The sequence below is a fragment of the Mus pahari genome, chromosome 3 (genome assembly GCF_900095145.1).
Source record: "Mus pahari chromosome 3, PAHARI_EIJ_v1.1, whole genome shotgun sequence".
Classification (NCBI taxonomy): Eukaryota; Metazoa; Chordata; class Mammalia; order Rodentia; family Muridae; genus Mus; species Mus pahari.
In genome coordinates, this window is record NC_034592.1 from 115758775 (window position 1) to 115778035 (window position 19261).

Sequence of the window (19261 nt, forward strand, 5' to 3'; positions counted from 1 at the left end):
AGGGAGGGAGGGAGGGAGGGAGAGAGGGAGGGAGGGAGGAAGGAAGGAAGGAAGGAAGGAAGGAAGGAAGGAAGGAAGGAAGGAAGGAAGGAAGGAATTAAAAAGAAAAGCCCCAGCCAGGCGGTGGTGGCTCACGCCTTTAATCCCAGCACTTGGGAGGCAGAGGCAGGCGGATTTCTGAGTTCGAGGCTACCCTGGTCTGCAAAGTGAGTTCCAGGACAGCCAAGGCTATACAGAGAAACCCTGTCTCAGAAAAATAAATAAATAAATAAATAAAAAGAAAAGCCCCTACAGTCTCCTCAGTGCTGGCATCCTGTCCAACATTTTCTTGGCTGCTAACTTACCTTGCTATCCTGAGTGCTTTTTCATCATGGAATCTTCAGCTCCTCCTAGACCCCTGGGGTCATAGGCTCAGTGTGGGGGGGGGGCTATAGTACCATGGTGATGTCCCAGGTAGCCTCAGCTCTCCAGCTGCTGGTGCTACTTGCGCACTGGATGGATCTGTCAGCAGATAGGACACAGACAGCATACTCTTCATAGTGCTCCAAAAGCAGGGGCCCTCATCCTTGAGTGCACGCTCTGGGTGAGGAGCCATCAGTGGGCACTTGGTCAGCAGCACGTGTCAGATGACCAGCTCAGCTGTCCAGTTCTTCTTGAACAGGTTGGCACAAATCTCACCATTGGCACCCACATCTGAGTGGAAGGTCTTAGTCAGGGAATGGGTGGGGAGGGAGGGAAATCCTTGCCTAGTAGGAGCTTCATGCTGAACAGACCTCTGGCATAGGGATTCCCCTCAGAACCCTAGATGTATATGAGTACACTGTAGCTGTCTTCAGACATACCAGAAGCGGGCATTGGACCCCATTTTAGATGGTTGTGAGCCACCATGTGGTTGCTGGGAATTGAACTCGGGACCTCTGGAAGAGCAGTCAGTGCTCTTCACCACTGAATCATCTCTCTAGCCTAAGAGGTAGATATTTTAGTTGGAGTTTCTGCACTTCTCTGAGCTCTATCAGGACTGAGGTTCCAATGGCTGACTGCTGTGGCCCCGGCAAGGGTCCCCTAGCCTAGCTCCACTCAACACTAACTTGTACTCTGGCCACAAAATTACAGGTTATACCCACTTGGCTGCCCTGGCTAGGTCTGTTGGATTTTATCCCATCCGTTCAAAGAAACAATTAATCCAGGAGGACATCATAAAAATACACCCACACTGTCAGTGAGCTGGAAAGTCCCACTGCACTAAAATGTGTAAAAATCTCCTTCTCACAGCCCCGGGAGCATAATGACTACTAATTACCACAGGTCAGTGAGCAAGACATCACCTACCCACTGGCATCCACGAAGTCTGGCCTGAGGACCTGGGTGGTACAAATTGCAAGGTGCTTATGTTGGTCCAGGACGATCTAAAAAGGAGCAGATTGTTCTTCAATTATCTTAGCTAGGACAGTGAAGCCTCATCAGGCTGCTCAAGATTTAGAGATAGGAGTCGGTAGAAGGAGACCAGGCAGTCAAAGGAACATGAGCAGGGATAATGGATTGTCAGGCAATTCTACAAACTCTCTGATTTTCTGTCTGCTATATGGCTGGAGGGAGCCAACTGTCAGCGTGATGCTATTGATGGGGAAGCATCAACACCTTGGCCAAACATATCTTCTTTCCATAGCTTCCCAGGTTTGTTTTTTGTTGTTGTTGTTTTTTAGTTCTTTTATTTATTTATTATATGAGTACCCTGTTGCTGTCTTCAGGCACACCAGAAAAGAGCATCAAATCCCATTACAGATGGTAATGAGCCACCATGTGGTTGCTGGGAATTGAATTCAGGACCTCTGGAAGAGCAGTCAGTGCTCTTAACCGCTGAGCCATCTCTCCAGCCCAGTTTCCCAGGTTCTAAAATTGACACCTTGCAGTGTTTTGGTGGTGTTGTCTATGGAGTGTTGTGGCTAAAGGCACAGCTGTGTCACTGTAGAGGCTCAGAAAAGCCTGGAAGTAGAGGTACTGTCTACATGGTTCTGCAGTCTGTGTGGGCCATAGATTCAGTGACTCACACTAGCTCACTGAGACCCTCAGTCTCCACAGACGGTCCCGGGGATGGTCATGCAAGGGGCTCATAATCACCAGCAGAGGCAGATGCTAGACCCATCTGCTCTTCTTCTCCTGGGTGGGGTGGTATGGGCATGGCTTGAGTGGGGACTCCAACATCATTCCATACTCCTGGAAAAGTAAGATACTTTTCTTTTCCCTGTGTGGTATCATTGATGTAATGCCCCATGGAAAAACAACCCATTTGAACACAGAGGGAGACTAATAACGCTGTGTTCTTGACCAAAGAAGGCTGGGAAACTGTCTTTCCTGGTTGTAGTCGGTTGTAGCAGAAAGATTCCCTCTCATGCTTTATCTCGTAGTATAACAAAAAACACAAAAAGGGATCAGGGAAAATCACCAAAGGGTTTTAACTCAGTTACACCTCTCATTCCCTGAGCAGGTATCTGGCAGGCCTACAAGGGCGGTCCCAGAAGGAGGATCTGAAAGGCTTTTGTCCCCACTGGCATCTGGGGAGCAGAGGGGTGCCTATGCCATACCTCCCAGGCTTGCCCCATGATAAATGTGGCTGAATGTCAACAGTATAAGGCCACATGAGCCTGGGCTAAGGTGGCAATTCCCAAAGTGTGGTCAATCAGGCCACATCAGTGTTCCGGGGAGTTTGTTACAAACATATCCTTGAACCTTAAACCACGGAATCGGAGCGGCTGGGGAGGAGAGTCAGTGATAAGGGAGTGAGAGTTGCTTTATGTCTGGGTGTGGTTTTGCTGGAGGTGGCTTGGTTTGGAGATGGGACCTCACATAGCTCAGTGTTCTAGTTTGCTCTCCAGTGCTGTGGTAAGCACCACGACTGAAAGTGAAAGACCCACAGCGTGAGGACTCAGGAGAGGCGACACCCCAAATCACTCACGAGAAACGGTCTTGATGCAAACTGCAAGAGTTTTATTTGGGAAAGACCAGTGCACTGGGGATGACTCGTATCCCACGCAGGGGTAGAGGCGTCAAGAGCTCAAGGAGTAAGGGGTTTATAAAGATACAAAAACCGCAAACACCTGGCATTGGGCTATAGAAAGGCAAAACCCGCAAACACCTGGCATTCTGGAACAATGGGGCTATTTTGGACATAGGTCTAGGGGCTTAAATACTTAAACTCTCTCTCAGGATCTTTCAAAAGCAAGTTGGGGAGGAAAGGGTTTGTTTTAGCTTATAGCTCTCAGGTCACACTCCATCACTGAGGGAAGTTGGGCCAGGAACTCAAGGCAGGAATCTGGCACATGATCTGAAGTGGAGGCCATGGAGGAGTGCTGCTTGCTGGCTCCTTGGCCCTCTTAGTTGGTCTTAAAAAAAAAACAAACAAACAAACAAACAAACAAACAAACAACCCAGGACCACCATCCCATCCCTTAGTAGGCTGGGCCCTCTCACATCAATCGTTAATCAAGGAAATGCCCGGCAGATTTATCTAAAGAGCAGTGGTGATGGAGGCCATGTCACGCTTTGAAGTTTCCTCTTCCCAGATGACCTGAGTTTGGGTTACATTAACAAAACATCAAACAGAACACCAGGTTGGCCTTGAACTACAGACTGCCCCGCTCCCACCTGCTAACACTGGAGATAACAGGCGTTGGACGCTACCCTTGGCTCCAGATCTACATTGAACAGGCTCTCCAGGGGCTCATATGCTAATGGTTACGAGCCACTTAATTAAGGAAGAGAGGACCGCTGGCATCATAAACTAAGAAAAATAGTGTCTATATAGAGAATCCAGGACAGCCAGGCCTACACAGAGAAACCCTGTCTCAGAAAACAAAAATAAATAAATTAAATTAAAATAAGCTAAGGAAAAAAATTACTTGGAAAATTCTGTACTTAAAAGTTCTTAAAATGGGGGGTGCTGGAGAGATGGTTCCATGGTTAAGAGCACCAGTTGCTCTTCTAGGGGCTCCAGGTTCAATTCCCAGAACCTACATGGCAGCTCACAACTGTCTGAAACTCCAGTTTCAGGGGAATATGAGGCACATGAAACACTAATGTACATAAATTAAATTAATTTTTAAAAGTTCTTAAAATGATTCTATAAAGTAATTTCCCAATAATCAGTAGTCTTTGGAAATTTCTGGGGGTTTGGAGAGATGGTTTGGATGTTAAAAGTATGTAGTAATCTTCCAGCGGACCCAAATTCAGTTCCCAGCATCCACCTCAGGCATCTCATAATTGTCTGTCACTTCAGCTGGAGGGGACCCATTGCCTCTGGTCTCCAGGCACTCATTCTCACATGCATATAGCTTACCCCTCCCTCCATAATTAAAAATAAGATATTTCTAAAGACCTTCAAGTTCTTAAACTTGTAACCTGAGAGCTTGGGGTGATAGTATACTATTTATAAAGTTTCAAGACTAGAACACAGTTGAGCTGCTACAGAGAGAAAACAGGAATCAGTCACTGCCTTCAGGACTCTTCCACTCTAGGAAGGCCAGGAAGTCACTCAGTGTAGCTTCAGCTACATAGTGAGTTCAAGACCATCCTGGGCTACCCAAAACCCTGTCTCAAAAAACAACGGTAGCCAGGCGTGGTGGCACTTGCCTTTAACCTCAGCTCCCAGGAGGACTGTTTTCTGACCCAAACTGCTACCATTGACAGCAGTCCATGTGGGCCTGCTCATCAAAGATCATGATGTCTCCCACCTAAGCAGTTCAATGCAATTCTGCCCCACTTGCTTGTGGCCTCAGGGACTCTGGGAGAGGTTAGAGTATATGGGTGGGGAAGAATGAGAACAAGTCCCAGCTATGAACTGATGGAGAAGGCATCACTCCTACTTTAAGATTACCTATGCTCCTGGGCATAACCGCTCACCATTGCCCTGTGATAAGCCTAATAAGCTCAGTGATCCCCAGGTGAACTTGGGTGGATCATATCTCAGTTTAACCTTGGGAGCTTAGGAGGAGGAAGAAGAGGAGGAGGAGGGAGAGGAGGAGGAGAAGGAGATGAGGCTCAGCTTAAACAGATAAAATATACAAACTACAAGGAATGTCATTACCCTCCGAAGAATCAGAGTGGTGTAATTGAGATCCCTTGTTTGGCTTGACTGCTCATTTTATTCCTGGGACAGAGTCTTACTGTGTAGCCCAGGCTGGCCTCACCTCACTCTCATGAGTAATGGAATAATAGGCAGGGTGTACTACTATATCTCACATATAGTTTAGCTCTTGAATGTCACTGAAGACTTGTATGCTAAAGACTTGGTCACTGTTAGGAGATGGTGAAGCCTTCGGAAGGTGGAGCCTGGAAGAAGGAAGCTCAGTCACTGTGGATTTGCATCTGAGGGAAGCTAGCCCTGTCCCTTCTCTCCCACTAAGTGAACAGACCTCTTTAGCTCTATCACGACCAGGTAGCCCAGAAGCCACAGAGCCAAGCAGCTGTAAACTGGAGCCTCTGGAGTCCACAGCCAAAATGAACCTTTCTCCCTTTAAGCCAATGATCTGTTTTGTCTCAGGCACACAAAGGTGATTCAGTTACTATCCCAAGCTTTTATATTTAAGTTTTTGAGTCAGGGTCTTATGTAGCCCAGGCTAGCCTTAAGCTTTTCATCGTGTAGCTGGTGATTGCACTTAACTCTCTGACCTGGCCCCACCTCCTAAATACTGAAATTATAAGCACAAACCACCATGTCCAACTCAAAGATAAATTACAAGGAAGTTTTAATTAAGGAAAACAATTGAGAACAGAACCTGCTGGCATTGGCCCAGAATCCCAGCTGTTTAGGAGGCCGAAGGAGAAGGGCTGAAAGTTCAAGGCCTACGTCATCAAATTTTCATCCCCCTCCCTCCCTGCTGGGTTTTATACAGTGATTTCAAGGAGCTGTCCAGTACCAGGATTAGAAAACAATAAAAGGGCACAACTCAAGAGAACTCCAAACACATATACATTCTGTAACTCATTACTCCATCCTCCTCAGGGTTCCCAGACATGCTACCCTTAGCTAAGGATAAGAAGGGCACAGTGAGGTGGCCGACCATTGTGTACCCTGCACAGATACCCTCACGGCACCAGCAGGGAGGCTATAGGACTGGAGAGAGGGGACGGCACACGAGGAGAGAGAAAGGACAGAGGGAAGGAGAGAAGAGGACAGAGGAAAGGAGAAGGAGGAGGTACAGGAGGAGGGCAGAGGGGAGCTAGTCACTTATTGCCAGTCATTTTGGAGTAGATGAGCCTGGGCATTGACCATCATGGAGTGCTGTGTTTTCTTGTCTCTGAGATCATTGTTAAAGGTAATGACGGCAAAATCAGTTAGGGCTCAAACCTTACTGATAAAAGCAGCTGGAGTCAGATGTTCTTGGCAAGGTCACTCTGGATCCCTGTGTACTAGTTTAGTCTATACAGGGAGGTCTATCTTGAGTACATTACCGAAAGGCATTTGTTACAGGTGCCAAGAGCCTTTGATCCCAGTACTTGGGAGGACGGGGCGGCAGAATCCAAAGTTTCAAAGAAGCCTAGGTTATGCAGTAACTTCCTGAACAGGCTGAGCTACTCTGAAAGTCTGCTTTAAAGAGGCAGTCTAGATCCACCAGAAGAAGAGATGAGGCCAATGTCGCATGTACACAAAATAAAATTATATGTAGACGCAAAAAGTGAGCTGAGTGTGGTGGTACATAGCTTTAATCTCAGCACCCAAGTTACAGAGGCAGGCAGATCTCTTTGAGTTTGAGGGCAGCCTGGGCTAGTCAACTCAGTGAGGTCTAAGACAGCCAGGGAGATAGATAGATAGATAGATAGATAGATAGATAGATAGATAGATAGATAGATAGATAGATAGATAGATAGATAGATAGACAGACCTTTGGGGAGGGGAAGAGAAAGATGAAATCCTGATACTACAGAAAATAGACACAACTGGAAGTCATATTAAACCAAGCAGTAAGATTCAGAAAGACAAATATCTCTGGCTGGGATAAAGATATATGCCATTATGTCCAGTTTCACATATTTTCTCTTATATTCAGAACCAACATTAGACTTGTACACGTGATCCAGGCTTGGTGGTACAACACTTTAATCCCAACTCTCAGGACACAGAGGCGGATGGATCTCTGTAACTTACAAGACAGCTTGTTCTACACGGTGAATTCCAGGACAAGTAGTCCTACACACATCCTGATCCCTTCTCAATACAAAAATCATACACGTGTGTATGTGTGCATAAATGTATACACTCTGCCACACCCCAACACTTTTAACGGCTGGAGATGTAGTTCAGTAGTAGAGAGCCTACCTAGCATGTTCAAGGGCCCCAGCACCACCAGAAAAAAAAAAAAGAAGTCTTTATTTATGAGGCAAGAGGTTATCAGAAAAAAATAAAAAATAAAAAAGAATCAGAGGTGGTGACATTCTTGAAAGCACAGCACTTGGGAACCTGAGACCAAAGGTTGGCTGTGAGTTCGAGGTCAGCCTAGATACACAGTGAGTTCCACCCTGTAATGACTCTGCACTGCAGAGAGACCCTGTCTTTAGAGAACACATTATGTTTCGACTGAGAAGTATTTCCATACTATATGTACTTTCAACTGACAAATAAAATGACATGTATACCACCACGTTTTTAAGTATATACACACTGCGGGATGACTCATTCTGGCTAGGTTATGAATGTATTTCCTCACACAGGTACCATTTGTGGTGAGGAGATTTTAAACCTACCTCAGCATCCCCTGAGGATACAACACATTATTAACTGCAGTCAGTGTGCTGAATGGTAAACCCCCTCCTTGCCCAGTTCTTCCTATCTAACTGAAATGTTTTCACGGTGACTCCTATGGCCACTGCCACTTGCAGCTCCTGCTAACCTCCACCCACGTACTGTCTTCTCTGTGATAACTACTTGGGTTGCACATATGAGATCACGTGGTATTTGTCTTCATACACTTGACAAGTTTGTCTTAATGTCATGTCTTCCAGCTATATCTATGTAGTTGCAAATGATAGAATTTCATTTTTTAATGGCTGAGCACTATTGCACTGTATATATGTACCCTTAAAAAAAACCCATTCAGTCACTGATGGACACTTGGGTTGTTCCCACTTCTTGGCTATTGTAAAAAGTGCTAGGTTAAACACAGAATAGAGATTTCTTTTTTGAGATAGATATTGATTTCACTTCCTTTGCATAAATATTGGTGGTACAGCTACAGGATCATATACTTGTTCTGGAATATTTATGAACCCTCAGCATGGTTTTCTATACCGGTTAGACTAAATTATATTCCCACCAATGCTGTGTTGTGAAAGGCTTCCAGTTTTTCCATATCCTTGTCAATATCTGTTGTGTAACTTTTCCTGGGGAGACTCTTTTTTTTCTACCCCAGCCATAGAGGACAATGTCAGACCAAGGGAACTGTTATATCTAAGGCCAGGTTGGAGGACCAATAATTTTATGGGAGCTGTGTTACTCATAGGAGCAAGCATGCCTTGAGTACAGCACTGAAAAGCCCCCGCCCCCCAGCATAGGTGATGGCTCATGAGTACTGTGTCAGTGGAGTCTCCTACACAACTGTAGGCAGCAGCATTACAGAAGCATCTCCTGACCCCACCACTGGGGAGAGTTCATTGAGAGTCTTTCTTGGGGTTCGTAAACTTTCTGAGCCTCCATTCTCCCTTCATGAGGAAATGTTTCAGTCCAGAGGGAAGAGCTTTGCAGTAGTGCCTGTTAGCTTCTGGTTCATTTGCTTGCTTTGGTGCCGTGGATCTTACCAGGATCGCATACATTTTAGCCAAGTGTCTGCCACTGAACTGTGCCCCCAGTCCTTGGATTTTTTTTTAAAAAAAAAATCTAGCTTGATCAAATGGCAGCCTGAGTAGCAATTCTAAAACAAATACAAGACACAATGAAAATACTCCAGGTCAGCAATGAACTCATGCAATTTAGAGAGGCTTACATCAAAGAAACCAGTGATACTCCCACAATACTAAATCTATGTGGGTCTGGATTCAGTACCAGCAAGGGTTATGTGTGCAGACGATATAGTCCCAGAAGTTAATCATACTTTTCTTTCAGATGATAAACTCAAAGGCTCAGAGGGGTTCAGTAACTGCAGTCATACAATTGTCAGTAAGAGAGCCAGAGTTCATGCTGGATGTCTCATCTCCATGTCCGAGGCACTTTTTGCTTCTCTCTTCAGCGTTGATAGATGAAAGTGGCTCTGGGCCATGGGTTAGATATGTCTGCCTCTAGCATCATTGTATTAATTACTATTTGTTCCTGTGATAAAATATTTGACAGGACTCAAATTAAGGGAAGAAAATTTTATTTTGTCCGACAGTTTCCAAGAATCCAGTTCAGCACAGTTGGTATAGGTTACTGAGGATCAGCATGGTGGCAGGTAGAGGATACAGCTAAGCCAGGAAGCAGGGAGTGGTGGATTCTAGCTCAATGTCTCGTCTATGTTCAGCCTATGACTCCAGCCCATGGAATGCCACACAGTTAAGGGGGGGGGGGGGTTCTTCCCACCTCAACTAATCAGTATAGAAATTCCCTCTCAGACACACCCAGAGGCTTGTCTCCCGGATGATCCTACATCCTGTCAGGTTGATAATCAGTTACTGACCATCTGCAACAGGCTTGTTCTTTACTGTGTTCTCACAACCCCGCATGCCAGGAAATGAACTGCAGATTCTGCCGTTGTGGAATGTTTTCAGAGTCCTTAGTGCTTGAGTAAGCACCGTGTTAATAATGCTTTCCGTTTTTACAGTCCAACCTTCTGTTACCTGTCAATGCTGAAGTGCTGCAGTCTGAGTGACTGAGACACTAGGTACTGGGAAGTCATTGGGAAATAAAACTTGAACTGCACTTGTCTACTTGGGAACTTCATAGTCTCTTTGATAGAAGTCTAAGTGCCAACTAATTATCTAATTGTATCTTTACAGTATCATTGAAACAGCAATAATGTGTTTTCAGATTCATTATTACTTAACCCTTGGACTTTTGTGATATTTTCTTTCCCCTTGCATAAGGATAATTTCCCAACTGACAGTAGTTGGTAGATCAAAGTTCAACATGACACAGATAAAATGATTTCAAAGGACTTCAACCTGTTTTGGAAATAGTTATTTTAGTCTTTCAACTAAATGATTCTTTTCCCCCTGCTGAAAGACATTTGGCTGAAGTAGATGGCTTACCTGACAGACGAAATTTATTCATAAAATACAAATATAAAAGCTGGAGAGCTGATTCAGTGGTCGAGACCATGCGTTCTCTGTTGGAGGACCTCAGTCCACTTCCCAGCTCCTGCATCAGGAGGCTCAGAACCGCCTGTCACTCCACTTCCAGAGCACCTGAGGCTGGCTTCTGACCTCCTCAGGCGCTACACTCAAGTGTACAAACCCATACTCACATACACATAATAAATTAAAAATGGCTAAAAATAAAATTGTAAGGGCTGGAGAGGTGGCTGGTTAAGAGCACTGACTGCTCTGCCAGAGGTCCTGAGTTCAATTCCCAGCAACCACATGGTGGTTCACAACCATCTGTAATGGGATCTGACGTCCTCTTCTGGTGTGTCCAAAGACAGCTACAGTGTACTCATCATATATATGTATATATATAAATTTTTTTTTAAAAAAAGAAAATTGTAAGTCATATGAATACAAAATTGTGATATTAATCAGCTTATGTAGCCTTTATATAATCAATGGTAAAAGAACAGACAATCAGGGCTAGAGAAGCAGTTAAGTTATTTAGAGCACTGGCTGCTCTTGCTGAGGACCTAAATTTGATTCCCAGCACCCATATGGAGTCTTGTCTTACAACTACACAACTCTCATGATGTGGCCCAGGCTGTCCTGGAACTCACAATCCTCCTGTTTCAGTCTTCTAAATGTGGGATTATAGGCACACACCGCTACACCTAATTAACGTGTTGTGTTTTGCGGATTAAGACTTGTTGTTTTCCCTCTTCTGTTTGGAGATAAGATGCTCCAGGACAGACTCAAGTCGCTCTCCCACTTCAGCCTTTTGAGTGTTGGGCCATGCACTGTACCCAACTTAAGATTCTGCTTTGGGCTGGAGAGACGGCTCGGGAGCTAAGATCACTGACTCCTCTTCCGGAGGACCTGAGTTCAATTCCCAGCAACCACATGGCGGTGCACAACCGTCTGTAGTAGGCATCTGATGCCACCTTCTGGTGTCTCTGAAGACAGTGACAGTATACATGAAATAAAAAAATAAAAAAACAAGCCAGACGCATGCCTTTAATCTCAGCACTTGAGAGGCACAGGCAGGCAGATTTCTGAGTTTGAGGCCAGCCTGGTCTACAGAGTGAGTTCCAGGACAGCCAGAGCTACACAGAGAAACCCTGTCTCAAAAAACAAACAAACACAAACAAACAAACAAACAAAAAAGATTCTGCTTCGATGGCTGCTTCAGCCCAGAAAGTGATAAAAGAGGATGGTTAGAAGCAGGCTACAGGCCAAAGTTATTAAGATCTCAGAAGTTTGCTCCAGGAAGCTCCATAGGAAAAACAACCTTCATCATGGAAAAACTGAAACCAAAACGTGAGACCGGTAAAGCAGACCCATACACAGTTTACCAAACAAACGAGATAAAGGCAGAAGGCAAAGGCTCTGAGTTCTGCTTCACTGATAACAGGTAGTAAAGACATGTTTGGGTGTCATTGTTGATTCAGGTGTGGGTGGGGAATGAGAGATACTGAGGGCAGGGAGGGGGGCGAGCTGGGGGGCGGGGAAGGACTCACCCATTCCTGACCACAGCAGCACACCCACCTGGCTCACTGAACTGTGATCTGGATGGAAGTATGCAAAACACACTAGTCCTTGGCCCTTCAGACAGCTACTGTTTGGTGGGAAAAGAAGGAAGAGCAAAAGGATTTAAAGAGATAAGTAGAAAGCAAGGTCCCGTGGGAGGAACAGTCAACTCCTATTTGACAAGTCAGGGGAGGTTTCGGCAGGGAGAATTCTCTAAAGCCGAATATTACAAGGGCCAGAAAGTAAAAAAAAGACTGTTCTTAAGGAATGAAGCTGTGAGGAAGGAAAACTCAGGGCGAGAAAGAACAAGCAATGAAATCAGTGTGGAGGTGGAGCTGGGGAGAGATGAGGTCTTTATTTGGTTCGGTTATTTGAGCATGCTTAGCCCAGGGAATGGCACTGTTAGGTGTTGCCTTGATGGAGGAGGTGTGTCACTGTGGGTGTGGGCTTTAGACCCTCCTTCTAGCTGCCTAGAAGCTAGTTGTCTCCTGGCAGCCTTTAGATCAAGATGTAGAACTTTCAGCAACTTTTCTCGCACCAAGACTGCTTGCACACTACCACGACTGAACCTCTGACATTGTAAGCCAGCCCCAATTAAATGTTGCCCCGTATAAGAGTTGCCTTGGTCATGGTGTCTCTTCACAGCAATGGAAACCCTAAGACACATGTGCACACACTTTCACAGTATGTAGTATTGAACGGCCAAACTTCAAGCACTATTTGCTTTTATTTAATATTTTCGAGACAGTTTTTTACTATCTATCTCTGGCTGGCCTGGAATAGATAATTGGACTAGGATGGGCTGGAGTTCACAGAGAACAGCCTGTTTCAGCCACTTGAGCAGTGGATTCTAAAGACGTTTATGGATTCTAAAGACAACTGGCTCAAGCACTATGTTTAAATATATATATATATATATATATATATATATATATATATATATATATATATATATATATATATATATATATATATATATATATATTTTGGTTTTTCAAGACAGGGTTTTTCTGTATAGCCCTGGCTGTCCTGGAACTCACTTGGTAGACCAGGCTGGCCTCGAACTCAGAAATCCGCCTGCCTCTGCCTCCCGAGTGCTGGGATTAAAGGCATGCGCCACCACGCCCGGCTTAAATATTTTTAAAATTACTTTTTAAACTTTATGTGTTTAGGGTATTTTGCACTGTGTGTGTGTGCCTGGTTCCTTTGGGGGTTAGAAAAGGACACTAATCTCTGGAACTAGGTTTAGAAAAGGATCCAGCTGTCATGTAAACACTGGGAACTGAATCCAGGTCCTCTGGAAGAGCAGCCCATGTTCTTAACTGCTAAACCATCTCTCTAGCCCCTACAGCACTAATTTTAAAACATTCCTCTAACTTGCAGGACTCCTAATGTGTGGGGTCTCATCCAAAGGTAGGTATCAGGAGGGGCTGTGACTATACTGGACCCCTCAAGACTACGGTGGGGAGAAAACCGTACTCAGTTCAGTTGAACAGAATTGTTTTAGACTAGCTTTTACAGTAGTAGGCCCAGTGGACAGAGTCAAACTGGAATGGAATCTTTTGTGCTAAGTGCCACTTAAATGAACTTGGAAACAAGCTTACTTTCTCCATAGTTCTGATCAACACAATCCCCTTTGTTTAAACCTATAAGGACAATACCCTAGAACTTGGGCTTTTCATTCTCTTTCCAGTTCTTCCAGTCACATCTCACCATAAACAGACCCATGCTGCTCTAGAACTCTCCTCTAGCTCTAGGCTGAGTTTGTTCTGGTTGTGTCCTTTCTTGAGAGGGTGGAATTTGGGACCTCACTAATTCAGACACCAACTCACATGCTACGCCATATTCCCAACCCCTCGAATTTTGTCTTTCAACAGTCAGTCCCCCTTTGTCCTTTTGTGTAGTTCTGAAATTTTAGCCCGAATAGAATCCATGTGACAATATTAAACTATTCTTAATGCTGTCTGAGAGAATTTTGCTATCCTAAAGCTCCTCCTGATCGTCCTGCCTCTCTCAATGAGAGAACCCAGGCCTCGGGTTCAGAGTGTACTTCCAAGGCCAGTTTTCGTCTTATGTCCTATTTAAGAGGCTTTGCATGTTAACAGTTTCCCAGTTTCTTTGGAGTCCAACAAGGACACTTACAGCAACTAAATATCCCAGATGACCTGCGTGCTGCAGGGGTTCAGGCAAATGCCCTTAGTTAAGATGGCCGCAGATGGATTGATTTGCCCTTTTCTGACCTCAGCAAAGAAGGGTTCAACAACTTCCTTTTAAACTTCGCATTTTCCATAACAAAGATGGAGCCGACGCTTCCGGTTCCGGGCTCTTGCGGTCAGCCGGTGAGTGACTCGGGGCTCTGAGGAACCTCTGCCGGTTTTTCTGCAGTTCTGGAGGGCCGGGGGAAGGGAGCGGGGGAGCGAGGAGGGAGGGGAGGAGCGGATTATCCCACGGGTTTCCCTGGCACCTGCCCCGCCCCGCCCCTCCGCTCCAAGCTCCGCCCACTGCGCTCTTTTTTTTTTTTTTTTTACCTCGCTCTGGAATTAGTAGAGATCACGATTAGTTTCCAGTTAATTATCTATTTTAGTGTTTTAAGGCTTTTTTGTTTGTTTTTGTTTTGTTCTTTTTTGTCTCTCTACATAGCCATGGTTGCCCTGGAGTTCACTATGTCGATCAGGCTGGCCTCCTACCTATGCTGGGATTAAAAGCGTGGGCTACGGGGGATCTGTTATAATTTTAAACAGCAGTATTAGTAACTTGATGTTTCCATAAAATCAAAAGTGTAAGCTACAGTCTGTTTTGTACGTTCGCCGAATTGTGCACTTGTGATAACCCTGGACTGATCGCATCACGTCAAAGAAAACTGTTAGTGAGGAACACAGTCCTCTGTGCATCACTCTGGTCATATTGTTGTCTAATTTGCATTGTATAAAAACGGAATCAAAAAAGTATGTGACTAGCTTCTTGGGCCAGAGATTTGCAAAGCTTGTTTTGGGGACTTGAGAGAATCGCAATCCATTAATGACTAACAATGCCTAACTGTATGGAATCGGATTGTATATTCTTATTTTTATGTTGAAAAGGACCTTCCTGACTGCTTTTTGAATTACCCCACCAACTGCCCATCAGTGGGATTTTACTTTGGGACTTACCTTTCTCTTTCACTTATATGTCTTTGTGTCAGTATTCTTGTCTTCATTCCTATAGAGGTTCTGTTTGTTTGTTTGGCTTTTGAGACTGTCTTGCTACACAGGCCAGGCAGGGCCCCAAACTCAAGGTCCTCCTACTTGTATGTCCCCAAACGCCAGGATCTCCATCACATCTGACTTGCACTATTTGTTTTGTTTTGTAGGATAGTTTGGGCACTAGTAACATCATATTTTACTTATTTGTTTTGTTTTGTTTTGTTTTGTTTTAGGACAGGGTCTCACTAAGTAGGCTCTGGCTGGCCAGGAACTCGCTACATAGTTCAGTGGGCTCCAAACATACAGAGCTGGGCTTTTGTCTGCTAGAACTAAAGGCGTGGGTCACCACCCCTGCAGATAGCACCATCTTAAGATACTGGCTTCTGGTGCATGAACAAGGAAGATTTTCCATTTCTTTAGTGCATATTTAACATCTTGTGCATATTTAATACAGCCGTGTTTCATTTCTGTGCCCTTATAAATGGAAATGGGTTCTTAATTTTTCTTTTGAGGTTGTATCACTTGTCTAAAACTACAAGTGATTTGTGTCTGTGTTTGGTCTTGTATCTTGCAAACTTATGTAAGCTGTTTAGTTTTAAGTTGGTTGTGTGGCTTCCTTGAGGTTTTCTATACAAGATCATATCTGATTTTTGTTTGATTTTTGCCCTGGGGATTGAACCCAGAGTCTGGTACATTCTAGGCAAGTACTTTACCACCAAGCTGCGTCCCCTGTCCCTGTGTCCTGAAATGGGAGATAATTTTACAGCTCTCTTTCCAACCTTTCATTTCCTTTTCTTGTCTAACCGTGCTGTCTAAAACTTCCAATCCAACACTGACTGGCCATAGCAAGCGGAGACATTCTCATTTTGCTCCTGATTGCAAACTGAAAGCATTTCACTGGCCTCAGTCAGCCTTCTTACTGTGGGTTTTCGAAACCACTCTTTATGAGGTTGAAGAAGACTATTTCTAGCTCGTTGGGTAATCAAGAAACTATATTTGTCAAGAGTCTGCATGCGTCTGTGGTACTCGTCAGTAATGTGCTGGGGCACGAGGATGGCTTGGCAGGGGTTGAGGGCCGAGGATGTCACTCAGTAGAATTAGTAGAGTGCTCGCCTCTCATCAACAAAGCCCTGGATTTGCTCCCCAGTCCTACATAAACCAGGCACACACCTTTAACCCCAACTCAGTGGGAGGGGAAAATAGGAGAGTCAGGAGTTCATTGTCTCCCCCATGCACAGCATGTTCAATGTCAGCCTGAGCTACATGAAACTCTAAAACAAACCAAACCAACAAGAATGAATAACATGATTTTAAAATAAAACAGATTGGAATTTGGGAGGTGTGTGGGTTAGTTCCATCTAGTCCTGACATACAGTCATTTCCTTCTGTTTTTGGTGTGTTTGAGGAGGGGAGGGGGCGGCTGTGGGAAGGTGCACAGGTCTGCTGAGTCTAACTGAGCTTCGCCTCCAGTCTCTGGAGCCATCTCCTGTGTATGTGTGTCTGCGACGCAGGACTGTGCACTTCCTGTGATGTGACTGTGGGTATTGTTGGGCTGCCCTCTCCCCTTGTCCTTCTTTCTTTTTCTTTCAGGAGAGAGAAACTATGTGAGTTTGTTTTACAGGCCTAGCAGTGTAGTTTAGTGGTAAGGAAGGCCCTTGGCTGGTGTGCCTGAGGACCTGGGTTCAATCCCCCAGTTCCCCCTGTCTCATCGTTTTCTCCTGTGCACATCCGATGAGTCTCAGACAGTATGTTTAGGAGAACACGTGTAGCTGCTTATGTCATGGTGCAAAGGATTCTGCTCTGCAGCACGATTTTTTTTGTTTCCCTTTGGCACAGTGCCCAGCTTGGGATTTTGGGCATTTAAAGTGATTCAAAATGCACACCAAAATGCACTATCACATCAGGGATTCTTTTCGTTAAGGACACTCAGCTTGATGTTCTTCCAAGGCTCCTTTGAAGGCCAGCAGAGTATGCTGGCTTATCTGTGACCTCTACACTCCCTTCCACAGGCCTCCTGTGCAGGGTTACATAACAGCAGCAGAAGCCAGAGGTGCCACGCAGACGTCCCCGCTGAAGCTCCGAGCTCGCTGAGCTGTTAGAGCAGCTGCAGAGAGACGGGATGTTCTGAGTTTTTTTGGAAACCTTATCTTTCCACTCCTTTTACCAGAGATCAGCTGATAACCTTGGCAGATCTTCTGCCTGCGCCAGTGTCTGCAGCGTGTGACTGGGTGTCCTCAAACAAGGATCTGGCCAGGCATCAGTGTTGATTTGTTTTCTATACTTGCTGTCTTTTGCCGGATCAAGGCTATCGCACTGCGGCTGCTTAGACACGGGAGACTGAAGGCCTTCAAGCTGAGCCCATTCACTGGGAGCAGCTTCTACAGTGTAATGATAGGATGTTCTGCTCCACGCACAGGGTCATTGCAGGTGACGCACTTGGTGTAGGGGGCGAATACATTATACTGTTGACAAATGTGATCTAGCCTCATTCCACTGCTCATCTTATTCTGAAATTGCCTTGTTCATTAAACATATGATATGTCTTTGAGATCTTTCAAGTTCTTTTATTCTTTTTTGTGTGTTCTATCTTTTTTTTTGGGGGGGGGCAGGGTTTCTCTGTATAGCCCTGGCTGTCCTGGAACTCACTCTGTAGACCAGCCTGGCCTCGAACCCAGAAATCCTCCTGCCTCTGCCTCCCAAGTGCTGGGATTAAAGGTGTGCACCACTACCGCCTGGCGTGTTCTATCATTTTAAAAACTGTATAGTATTCCTTGCCTTGAAATAATGCTTTCTTCCAAACCCATTCCTCATCTTTTCTAAGTCCATTGATGACACAGCCATGGCATCCAAACTGACTCTTCTAGCTGGCTTCCTCCTTAACTCCTTTCTCTATCCATTCACTTGTTAAGTTTTGATCTCCTTTTAGTTCTTATCTGTGTTTTTAATCTCCCCCTTACTCTTCATTCATAGGACCTTGGCCTAGTTCATAGAGTCATTCTCCATTACCTAGGCTACTAGGCTACTGAAGGGAACAAATGTCTGTCGCTCATGGGATGGCCTGTAGAATCCAGTACCCCACAGATTCAAGACCCAGGAAGGGAAACACTAGGGTTTTCTTGTTGGTTGGTTGGTTCTGTTTTTTAAATTTTGTTTATTTTTATTTTTAGTACATGGGTGTTTGAATTTATTTTTATGTATGCTTTCATGTGTGTCTGTGTACCATGTTCATGCAGTGCCCTCAGAGTCCAGAAGAAGGTGTTGGATCACCTGGAAATGGGTTCAGATGTAAGCCACCATGTGAATTGAACCCAGGTCCTCTGGAAATATGGCCAGTGATCTTGCCTGCTGAGCCACCTCTCCAGTCCTACCTAATTCCTAGTTTTTTGTTTGTTTGTTTGTTTGTTTGTTTGTTTTGGGGAGGGATTTTTTGAGACAGGGTTTCTCTGTGTAGCCCTGGCTGTCCTGGAACTCACTCTGTAGACCAGGCTGGCCTCGAACTCAGAAATCTACCTGCCTCTGCCTCCCGAGTGCTGGGATTACAGGCGTGTGTGCCACCATGCCCAGCGTTAATTCCTAGTTTTAAACACGAATTTTTTCCAGTGCTTCATTGAGCAAACTACCTTGGAGGACTTCAGAGCTCACCTAGAGCTTGCTGTATGTAAGATGCTGACAAAAGCCAGGCCCTTCCTCTCCTTTCCAGAGAGGACAGCAGGGTGGGGGACCCCAAGGCCATCTAACTAAGACCAACAGCTTGTTAGTCAGTGTACAAATTATCCTTTGTTGTTGGTAGTCTGTCTGTCTGATTTCTCAGATAATGTCTCAGATTGTAGCTGAGGCTGACTCAAACTGGCAGCAGTCCTCTGTCTCCTGAGTGCTGGGATTACTGACCTGAGCAATTGCACCTAGCATAAGTGATCCCTGAGTGCTGGGATTACAGACCTGAGCAGCCGCACCTAGCATAAGTGATCTTTTGCTCATTTTAAACTTCTGGTTCCTTGTGATGATTGTGGGTCTAACATGGTTCTTCTTCCTCTTCTTCCTGCTCAGCTCTTAGTTTTTTATTTATTTAATTTTATTTTATTATTCTGAGGCAGGGACTCCTCTATAAGGGTCCAGGCTGGCTGTCCTGTTTCAATCTCCTAAGTAGTTTCCATTATATGCCTATAACACCAGGCCTGGTTTAAACTGATTCTTCTCCTTCTCCTTCTCCTTCTCCTTCTCCTTCTCCTTCTCCTTCTCCTTCTCCTTCTCCTTCTCCTTCTCCTTCTCCTTCTCCTTCTCCT

General features: G+C 45.0%; 1 protein-coding gene and 1 pseudogene across 2 annotated transcripts in view; one reads left to right on the plus strand and one right to left on the minus strand.

The window, feature by feature from the left end:
* Positions 1–288: 288 nt before the first annotated feature.
* LOC110318012 lies at positions 289–6059 on the minus strand (annotated as a pseudogene).
* Positions 6060–14035: 7976 nt separating this feature from the next.
* The window catches only part of Shld1 (shieldin complex subunit 1), a 62500-nt gene continuing 57274 nt past the window's right edge, over positions 14036–19261 (plus strand). The window contains exon 1 of one of the 2 annotated variants that reach the window (XM_021194896.2): positions 14036–14135. The gene's annotated coding sequence lies outside the window, so the exon portion shown is untranslated. The remainder of the gene's footprint in view (positions 14136–19261) is intronic. The other variant, XM_029536691.1, reaches the window with a different exon arrangement.